General features: G+C 39.6%; 1 pseudogene; it reads left to right on the forward strand.

Annotated features, from left to right (window-relative positions):
* The first annotated feature begins 8,385 nt into the window (after nt 1-8,385).
* LOC128577041 (SAGA-associated factor 29-like) lies at nt 8,386-10,545 on the forward strand (annotated as a pseudogene).
* The last annotated feature ends 602 nt before the right edge of the window (nt 10,546-11,147 follow it).

Here is an 11,147-nt window from a genome sequence, read left to right on the forward strand (position 1 = left end):
TCAGGGAATCAAAAAGCACGTTTATTCCCATCATCCCTTTTCCAACACCACTGTCAGCTTCAGGAGGGAATCATTTGGATCTCAGCCGCTCAACACCACCCACTCCCACCCATGCCCCACCCCACACCCCGGCCCATTGGGCTTCACTACTCTGCCAACAAAGAAACAAAAAATGACGACCAGACTCTGTAGGGGAATGGCAACTGCTTTTTATTACCGGCTCTCTGTTGGGTTGTTCAAAAAGCGGTGGGGATGGGATGGCTATAAAACCTTTATCTGGCCACCAATATCTAAACGAACCTTCCTAGGATACAAAACGAAGCAGGCTCTTTGTATATACATATAAATTTTTATACATCCTAAATAAAAGAAGATTCCACATTAAGAACTGACCAAGCCCTGAACTGTGGAGGGAAAAGACTTTCCTGATACACCTCCTCAAACCCTACTTAAGAGTTCTGGAAGAAGGAAAAAGAAACATTTGGCCAGTCACCTCTCCAATGACTCAAAACATTCTAAGGTAATTATGTAACCAGTGATTAAGAAAAGAGCTCCCCATTAAAGAAAAGGGAATTCTGGCTAATTGGGACATGGACAAACCATAACAACCATGAAAATGGGATTTAAGGCCATGGGATTTAAGAATATGGGATTTAAGGCCATGATCATTTCACTCTCTGGCTATGTCTTTGTTAGTCTTTTGGAAGATACTGGGAGAAAGGGAGAGTTGATAGCTAGGGATTTCATGAAAGGGACTCAGCTTGTTTCTCTCCTGGCAATTTGGCAATCCAAGTAATAATTAAAACAAAACCAAAAACTCTTCTTTACTGTCTGCTTTTTATATTGTATTTGCACTCACATTTTCCCCTCTCGTTTTCCTTACTTGTCGCCCACAGCTCTCTGGTGTCCTTAATTTATTTGGTCTGCACCTGTTTCTCTTTAGTTAATAGAAAACATAGTTTCCCATCCTAATTCCCAAGTACACAGGGCTCTCTCACTTTTATGGGGTGTCCTTTGATTTCCTGCTTCTAGGAATCCATATCCTGATGCTGTAGGCGGGTTACTTAAAGCATTTATTCAAATGTAGAGCTTTCCCAGATATTTAAGCAACAGGAACTTGTAGAATTTTCAAGTAGTTTTGCTCATGGGACCAAGAATTTCTATTTCAAATATGGATATCAGGAAGAAGTCTCACTAAATTGCTACTTTCAGAATGGCTAATGTAAAGGGCAATATAACTGACTGTAGAGGAGCATGCAATCTCTACAAGACAGTTGTTCAGTTGCCTAGCTTATATTATTCAAATAATTTGCTAAGAATTTAAAAGAGATATATGCTTTTTTGTTAACAAAGACACACACACATGCACTCATGCAACCTTTCTACCTTTATTCCTGGAACTAATGTAATTACATAAATTCAATTCAGCAAGTGATTATGGAACATCTACTATATTCCAGGAACTGTGCCAGCACTGGGAATAGGCAAAGAAATTGAAACTTAAGGAAGCTAAGAGACTTTCAAAGATTTGTGAACAATCCACTAATCAACGAGCATATATTGAGTGGCTGTTAACATGTACCTAGAACAATTCACTCCTAGGAAACGATATTAAGATCTTATGGCCTTGATTTTTTAAAGTGTATTTGTGTGTTTAATCTATAGTTTCTTTCTGTAAGAAGAATACATAATGGAAAATTGCACTTATTTCAATCTTGTTTCTAAGTACCCTCATAAGTATGAGAGTGTAAGTACAATAATATTAGAAGACTAAAGTCAATAACAATTACATAAAGAAAATCAATGTGCATCATCTGAAATGAAGGAGTTTTGTTTGGTTGCTTGTCTAATGGGGAGAAGTTTCCAAAGGCATACTTTCAATACTTGTGGTGAACTATTATTTCCTATGGCAACTGGTAGCAACACCATCCAGAGATCAGCTACCAGGTTATGAATAGTACTGGCACCATAACTTTTGGCTGCAATGATTGGAAACAGGAAAGGTAGCTTAATGCTTTTCTACACAAACAGCTTTCATAAACAGGGCTATAAAATTTTAGTCACCAGCTTGCTGCTAGGGAGTGCCAATTGCTGGCAGCTGTGGGGCCCCTGTGGGAAAAGTAGCCATATTGGAGGAAGCTTACTTGAGCCTGGATATAAACAGTTGGTGGCCAGGATTCTGTATTCACCTGTTCAGAACAGAGTCGGATTTGTTATTTTTCCACACACCCAAGTAAGGCTCAGGAAAACAACTGACAAGCCAATTAAAGCCTTTTCTTTACCTATTCCTCTTCAGTGTCCAAATGGACCCTGTGGAGCCACTTCTCTGCCTACAGTGCCAAGGAAAAGCAAAAAAAAAAAAACAAAAAACAATTAACTTCAGGATTTAGCAAGTCACTTTCTTTTTCACGTAACAAATTCTGCTTGTGGAAGTACACATTCATAAGGAATATCTCTTACTAGAAAGGCTCCATCAATGTTGCTGCACCTTATTCTCAAAATAAAATGTATGGGTAAAACAGATTAATCATAACCTTCAGAAACCAAGGCTTCTCAATAGGCTGCAGTGGTAATGTTCATCATTGCTATAATGGATTCAAATAACTTCCTAAATTTAAAATTATAGACAGTTAAAAGAATGATACGCTGGTCCTTAATTCATATAAAATTCACTTATATTGCTATTCATACAGAAAAACAAATATGGCCATAGCAGTAATTTGTACTCTCATAAAGATAACATAGTGTCTTCCCTTGCAGATCTGGCTTTCTGCTAGTGTTTGTCTTTTTATTGGAAATACTTTTAAGAATATTACTTTTGGGCACTTTTTAACTAATACAGTTGTTGAAAAAGAGAAAAATTGATTTCAGAATGTACAGTGATTTTTGAGAGATGAAATTATAGTCCAGACAAAGAATTTGAGAAGCATATAGAACAATTAGGATTGTTCTGTTGGCCTTTAAATGCACTATAACTTGTCTCTAACTTTGTGACATCATCATAATCTTTTAAGTGAATTATTATCATGATTGACTTACAGGTAGCTATTAATTTACATTGAGATAACTAAGGCATTTAGTGCTTCTAAAACACATGCTTAATAATGGTCATAAGAAGATTTTATAGTTACATGTGTTAACAATTTCTATTAGATGCTAACAATTATTAGTATAGTGTATCATAAACTGATTTTAAAACTCATTTTATAGGAAAATATGGAACTAGGTTGTATCATTATTTATAAAACACAATAAACATGAAGAATTTCTTATTAGACTAAGAAAACAGGCTGCTCATTTGTAACTTTAGGCTGTCATTCATACTTTCACTCAGCAAAGATTTACAGAACACCTACTGTGTGCATATTCAGTGCTAAGTACTGGGAAGAAAATGGTAAACAAAATATACCTGTCCTTTCCCTTGTGGAAATTGCAGTCTGCCGGTCGTAAATAATCCTACAATGAAATACAAAGTTATAAACTGATGGGTGTTGTGAAGGAACAAAACCAGGTATTTCCAAGAGAACAACACGGGAGACCCAATTTAGATTGGGGTTGGGTGGTTAGCTAGGCTTCATTGAGGCCCTGGTCTGTTCATGTGAAACATGGGGAATGTGCAGTAGTTGACATTCTAAGCAGAGAGAACAGAATCTGTGGTATTTGATGTAGGAAATATCTTGGCACATCAAGGAATGCAAGGTCAGCCTGTGCATCTGGAGTGTAATAAGCATAATTGTGTAGGGGAGGAAGTGACATAGGATAAGGCAAGAAAAAGGAAAGGAGCCAAATCATCTAAGTCTTTAGGAGTGTGGAAGAAGGTTTTGGATTTTGCCCAAAGGACAATGGGAACTTGGGGAAAGTGTGAGATGATCTGATATACAGTTCAAAGGACCTTTACCACTGTTAATCAAATCCTTACACTTACTAACTTTCAATAAAACATTTTCTATTTTTATTCCTCCTTACCTCTCAATATCATATGCCAGCTGTTCTCCAAGTGTAGTCTAAAGCCTACTGGGGGATCCTTAGAGCCTTGTAGGATTTCTGTACATCCAGACTAACTTTGATAATGATACTAAGATACTATTTTCCTTTCAGTCACATTTTCTTACATGTGTACATCAATTAATTACATTCAGAAGCACATATGAAAAGTCAGCTGTGTTTTATTAAGCTAAGCATTAAAGATAACACTACTAAGAAATTTTCCTTTTAGAAAATATACTAAATTTTCATGAATGTTATTTATGTTAACATGTAATGAGTTTTTTACTTTTATTTCAAGCAAATCAATACATAAATATTTGATTTCTGTTTTAGATTCTGATATATAAATATCAATATGTGTTACCCACAAAGACAACAGCACTTTGGGGTCTTCAATAATTTTTAAGTGTGTAAAGGGTTCTAGAGACCAGTGTCAACCACTGATCTTCTTTTCTTAAAGCTAGTTGTGCTCTGGCTTGGTGCCTGTGGCTCAAGTGGCTAGGGCGCCAGCCACCACATACACCTGAGCTGGTGGGTTCGAATCCAGCCTGGACCCGCCAAACAATGATTATGGCTACACCCCCCCCCCAAAAAAAAAATAGCCGGGTGTTGTGGCGGGCGTTTGTAGTCCCAGCTACTTGGGAGGTGGAGGCAGGAGAATCACTTGAGCCCAGGAGTTGGAGGTTGCTGTGAGCTGTGATGCCACAACACACTACTCAGGGTGACAGCTTGAGGCTCTGTCTCATAAAAAAAAAAAAAAAAAACAGCTAGTTGTGCTCTTCCTCCTGCCAGTATTTTCTACCATTCCTAGAGTTTCAGTTCCCACAGCCTCCCAATAAGAAATTGACCTTCATATTACAATCTGGTATGAATACTTACAACTACTGTGTGATGCGTTTTGAAATTATTCTATTCTAACCAAATCAATTGCTTGTTTAACCCTTTGAAAGAGTGTGAGTGATCTTATCTCATTTCCAGGTTACAATGATACTTCAAGATTGACATCTTCCAGGCCATGTCCCTTGTCCCAACATTCTTCTTTGGCTCCATCTCTTAACAGCTGACTACCAATTTCCTCAGTAATACTTCATAATTACCTCAAAGTCAACTTGCTTAAAACTGCACTGATCTATATATTTTTAAATAGGAAAAATGGGAAATTACAAAATTGTATAGTATCATCTTTGTGTGAATAGACTAAAACAAAAATATTTATAAATACAGGCATGAGGAAAGGACTGGGGAAAACAAATCACAATCCGAATAGTGATTCATGACACATCTAGAATTTTTTTTTTTTTTCAGTTTTTGGCCAGAGCCAGGTTTGAACCCACCACCTTCAATAATATGGGGCTGGCACCCTACTCCTTTGAGCCACAGGCACCACCCCATTTCTAGAAATTTTAATTTGCTTTCTTATATCGTTCTCTACTGTATTTTCCATAATACATGTGTATTACTTCATAATCAGAAAGCTATTATTATTATTTTGAGACAGAATCTCCCTCTGTCACCCTGGGTAGAGTGCAGTGGCATTATCATAGCTCACATCAACCTCAAACTCCTGGGCTCACACAGTCCTCTTGCCTCAGCCTCCCAAGTAGCTGGGACTAAAGGTACACCATGATGCCCAGCTTATTTTTCTATTTTTTAGTAGAGATGGTGGTCTCGCTCTTGTTCAGGCTGGTCTTGAACTCCTGAGTTCAAGCAATCCTCCTGCCTTGGCCTCCTAGAGTGCTAGGATTATAGGCACAAGTCATCATGCCTGGCCAAAAAGCTATTATTAAAAGAATAAAAACAGGTGGCGCCTGTGGGTCAGTGGGTAGGGCGCCAGCCCCATATGCCAAGGGTGATGGGTTCAAACCCGGCCCCGGCCAAACTGCAACAAAAAAATAGCTGGGCGTTGTGGTGGGTGCCTGTAGTCCCAGCTACTTGGGAGGCTGAGGCAAGAGAATCGCCTAAACTCAGGCATTGGAGGTTGCTGTGAGCTGTGATGCCACAGCACTCTACAGAGGGTGACAAAGTGAGACTCTGTCTCTACATAAAAAAAAAAAGAGGAATAAAAACAGAACTATTCATCCTTACCAATTCTATACCTACCCTTGCCTTTTGTTTTAAAAGTCTAATTCTATTTATCTCAAAATTTGCTATAAACACATTTTTCATTAATATCACTATAATAATGCAGACTCCTCCTGGACCACTTTGTTTTATCACTAAAGAAATCTCAATTATAAGATGGGTATAGGCAGAAATTACCTACCACCAAAACGTAGGCTCATCAATTTTCTAGAATACTTGAGTCCTTGGTTGAAGTTCTAGATGCTGCTGGCCACTGCTGTTTTCTCTCTTTCTCTGTCTTGAAATTGTATCAAGTACAGTTTATCCCACAGGCTATCAGATGGACAGGTAGAAACAGTGAAACTATTTCTTTTTTGTTGTTGTTCAAATACTACTGTGAATAAGACTAAAAATTCTATAGTTCAAAACATTCTTTCATCTGCCTGGAATGCCCTTCTTTCTCTATTTCTAGCTATCTACCTATATTTTTCAGACTTATATATTCATTGCTACCTTTTTCAAGATGCCCTCCCTGAACTTCCATACTGAAATGCTCTCTTCCCTCTGAACTGCTAAAGCACTTTTCTTTTCTTGGCTCTTATCCAATGTATCTTTGTATCATAGTTATTTAGATGCTTATTTCTCCTTTTGTACTTTAATTACATTGAGGGTAGAGACATGTCTTTCTGTATATTTTGGCTATTCATAGGAGGTTGTCTAGAACTAGAGACACTGGGAATTTAACAATTTTATTTTTAAAACAAAGGACTAAATTAATAATAAGAATGGAGGAAAATATATAGTATGTTCTGATTTAACAATCAAATAAAAAATAGAATTATCAAGTTTCCTACTGAATATAGGAATTTTTCTTTAAAGTTTAGTGCCCTGGTTTTAACACAATCCTTAGTCCATACCTTGTAAATGTCTAGTGTAGCATTTAGTTTGAAAGAGATTTTTTTTCTATGTGTCTGGTAAATTAGGCTTCTTGGACATAGTGTCATTTATCTATTGCTGCATAAAATTATCATAAAACCCAGTATCTTAAAACAACTATTTGCCATTTCTCACAATTGTATAGGTTAGATGTTTTTGTTTGTTTGTTTGTTTTTTCTTCTGGTCTTATCTGGGCTCATGAAAGTAACTGTATTCAGCTGGGAGGTCACCTGGGGTTGGGTTCTGGAACGGCTGAGTTTTTTGAACCTTACTTTCCATTTATTCTCTCTCCATGAGATCTCACATCCTCTGTATCAGTTGACTATTGTGCATAGCACATAACCCTAACAGTGGCTTAAAATGATAGCACTTTATCATTCCTCATAATTGTGTGCATTAACTGTGCATTTGCTTAACTACTTTTTCCTGACCTCATTTGTGATGCTGTATTCAACTGGAAGGTTGGCTGGGCTGGAAGGCACAAAATGGCCTCATATATGCTTGGCAATAGGTGCTGCGTTTTGCCTGAAAACCTCAGTTTTCAGCTCTTCTTTACATGGTCTCTCATTCTCCAGTAGGCAACACCAACTTTCTTATATTGCAGTGTCAGGCAGCATCCTGCAATGGCAAAGGTAGAAGCTACATGTCCTCAAAAGACCAAGGCTCCAAAACACACACAGTGTTACTTCTGCCATATTCTACAAGTCAAAAAAATCACAGGACCAGCTCAGATCCAAAGGGTTGAGAAGTAGACTTTTCCTCTCTATAAAGAGGAACTGCAAAATATGGTGGTCATAATTTAAGATATGTGTTCCACTAGGTTGTGGAAAAGTAGTTAAATTCAGTGTGGGTGATACTTTTTTCCTCTTATTCTTATTTTTGTATTTAGAATCATTTTATATTCTCATTTTTTATTACATAAAAAATGTAATTCTCATTGAAAAATATTTAAGGAATCAAATAATAGTAAACTCTTACCTAGTAAGCTTATACTATGTGCGAGGCTTTTTTTTTTTGAGACAGAGTCTCGCTTTGTTCCCTCCATAGAGGGCTGTAGCGTCATAGCTCACAGCAACCTCATAGTCTTGGAATCTTGGGATCAAGCGATTCTCTTGCCTACAGGTGCCCACCACAACTCCCAACTATTTTTAAAGATGAGCTCTCACTCTGGCTCAGGCTGGTCTCGAACAGTGAGCTCAGGCAATCCACCCGCATGGGTCAGAGAGTGCTAGGATTACAGGCACGAGCTACTGTGCGTGGCCAGGCTTCATTTTAACTGCATTACGTCCATTGTCTCCTTTGATCTTCACATATACCTTTCAAGTGAGGAATAATATCACCACCATTTTGTAGGTAAAGAAACTGAGGCATAGAGAGGTTAATTAACTTGCATAGGTCACAATGATACCACAGTTTCAGGTTCTTGGTCTCAGTGATTTGAAGAATAAATCCGCGGACCACAGATTGGTGGTAAGACAGAATTTATTTACAGAAAAGAATAGGAAAAATACTGAAGCTCCCAGAGAGAAAACCCAAGTCGGGGAGAAAAGCTTTCTCTTTGTCTCTCTCTGTCTAGAGGTATATATAGGTGCATGGGTTCCTTGGCCAGGAAATGACTGGACATAGTCTCTTCTGCTAGGGCAAGGAGACTGAATGTATAAATGAATGGACACAGACGATTCACGAAATTGAGGCCTAAGAAACTTACATGAAATTGACCTAGGCATCGGGAATGGGGGTTCCGTATTCAGTCATAAGTGTAAAGAGATGGAGACACCAAGGCGCCAGTGTCTTCCCATCAGTTGTTTGGAGCCTCTGGTGGGTTGGGAGGCTCCCCTCCTTGCCTACCCTACAGCCCGCTGGTTCCTCTGCTGGCTGCTGCGCACCAAGACCATCAAGGTGGAGGCAGCAGGTCCTCCAGCTCCAGCTGAGCTGGCTGGGGCACCACCACGCCACCTATCCTGTATCAACAATGCTTATAAATAACAAAGTCACTAAGTTCTCTGGCCCCAGAGTGTATGCTATTAACCTCTATGCTATAGTTCTCCTTAGCCTTGTTCCTACAACAATTCCATACGCATTTCTTTCTTCTTTTTTTTTTTTTTTTGTAGAGACAGAGTCTCACTTTATGGCCCTCGGTAGAGTGCCGTGGCATCACACAGCTCACAGCAACCTCCAACTCCTGGGCTTAAGCGATTCTCTTGCCTCAGCCTCCCGAGTAGCTGGGACTACAGGTCCATACGGATTTCTTTAGTCTGTTTTATGCATTGTGTATATAGTATGTTCACATGCATTTCTTTACCTAAATTGGATCACATTATATTCAGGATTCTGAAACTTGCTTTTTCTGCTTAAAAATATAGCAAGGTGCTATATTAGTGCCCCTAGATCTACTTTATTTTTTTAAAACAGCTGTACAGTATTCCACTATATGGATGTATTCTAATTTATTTAACCACGTCTTTATTGATGAACATTCTTCCAACTATTTCCTGTTACAAATAATCCTGTGGGCGCTCTGCCTCGCTCATAAAGGGGAAAAAAAGGCGTAAGTGGTTCTCGACATGTCGTAAATCTTCGAACGCAAGTTCATCACCATCTAGAGACTGAAAAAAGCGTTCGAGGAACTCGCCTGCCTGAGTCCTTGCAATTTCCGGTGTCAGGAGCTTGTTTTTGTCTCGGACCAGGTGCCCCTCCTAGATCAGGGCACTTGTTTCTGCTGAGTCCCGCATTGCAGATTTTCTCACAGACCACCCTCAGCTGATTAAACAAACCCAGGAAGAGTATTCTCAGAGTGATCGTAACTTAGTGAACATTCAGAAGACCCACGAGCGGATGCAGAGAACAAGATTTCTCCCTATTACCGAACAAAGCCGCGTGGCGTCCATACGACCACCAAGGCTGATGCAGAGGCGGAGTGCAACATCCTGCCAAAGGTCCTATCGCTGAAATCAAGTCTGTCTTGGAAGAGAGGCGGATCGCTGCCAAGACTGCGGGCCTGTACTCGGAGTCGTCGGGAAGACCATGCGCAGGGGTGTGCTGATGACCTTGCTGCAGCAGTCAGCCATGAGCCTGCCCACAGGGACTGGGAAGCCTGGTGACAAGCCCCCACCCCTGTGTGGGGCCACTCCAGCCTCAGGGGACTATGCGGCCAAACCTGGAGACAAGGGCTACTTGGGTAAAGGCTGTGGACAGGGATGAGCAATGGATCCTGGCTGAGGTGGTCAGTTACAGCCACACCAACGACAACTATGAGGTGGACGACATTAATGAAGACAAAAAGAGGCGCATCCTGAGCCGGCGGCAGATCATCCCACGTCCCAGTGGAAGGCCAACCCTGACATGGACCCTGAGACCTTATTACAGAAGGAGCAGCTCGTGCTGGCCCTGTATCTCCAGAGCACCTGCTTCTACTGTGCTGTGATTCATGTGCCCCCACCATGGCCCCAGGATGATTACTCAGTCCTGTTTGAAGACACCTCCTGTGCAGACAGTTACTCGCCTCCCCTCAGTGTGGCCCGGAGGTACATGGTTGTTCGTAAGGAATCCATGAAAAAGTGAAACTGGCCGGCAGACTCGCCATCTCCCACTACCCTTATGGGAGAAAACAACAAAGGTATTCTGTGATCAAACTAATACTTTCCCCGGGGTGGGGGGGCAGGCAGAAACAAACAATAACCAAATAATGTGATGATAAACATCCTTGAATTCTTTTATTATAAATTTTTGTGCACTTGTATGAGAATTTCCTGAGAATAGATTCCTAGAGTTTATACTGATGGATCAAAAACTGTGAGCTAGATACTGCCAAATAGTTTTTCAAAAATGCTTTGACAAAAATAAATGAAAGTGTCCATTTTGCCTAATTGGCAACATTTTGCATCAGCAAATATTTTAAATTTGATAAAAAATTCAGTGATGTTTTAATACACATTTGTTTGATTGCTACTAATGTTGAAATTTTTCACGTGGTTGCTTTTTGTTTTCTTTTGTGGAGTGATTAATATTTTGTTTTTCTCATGCATTGTTGGAATCGTGATATATTTGGGCTATTACTTTTTTGTTTTATATGTTGTAGGTATTTTCTATCAGTTGATGTTGCCAGATCTGTGAGTGTTCTCCTTTATGAAGGCTGGGTTTCATACTTCAGTTAGGAAGACCTT

The sequence above is a fragment of the Nycticebus coucang genome, chromosome X (assembly GCF_027406575.1).
Source record: "Nycticebus coucang isolate mNycCou1 chromosome X, mNycCou1.pri, whole genome shotgun sequence".
NCBI classification, from domain to species: Eukaryota; Metazoa; Chordata; class Mammalia; order Primates; family Lorisidae; genus Nycticebus; species Nycticebus coucang.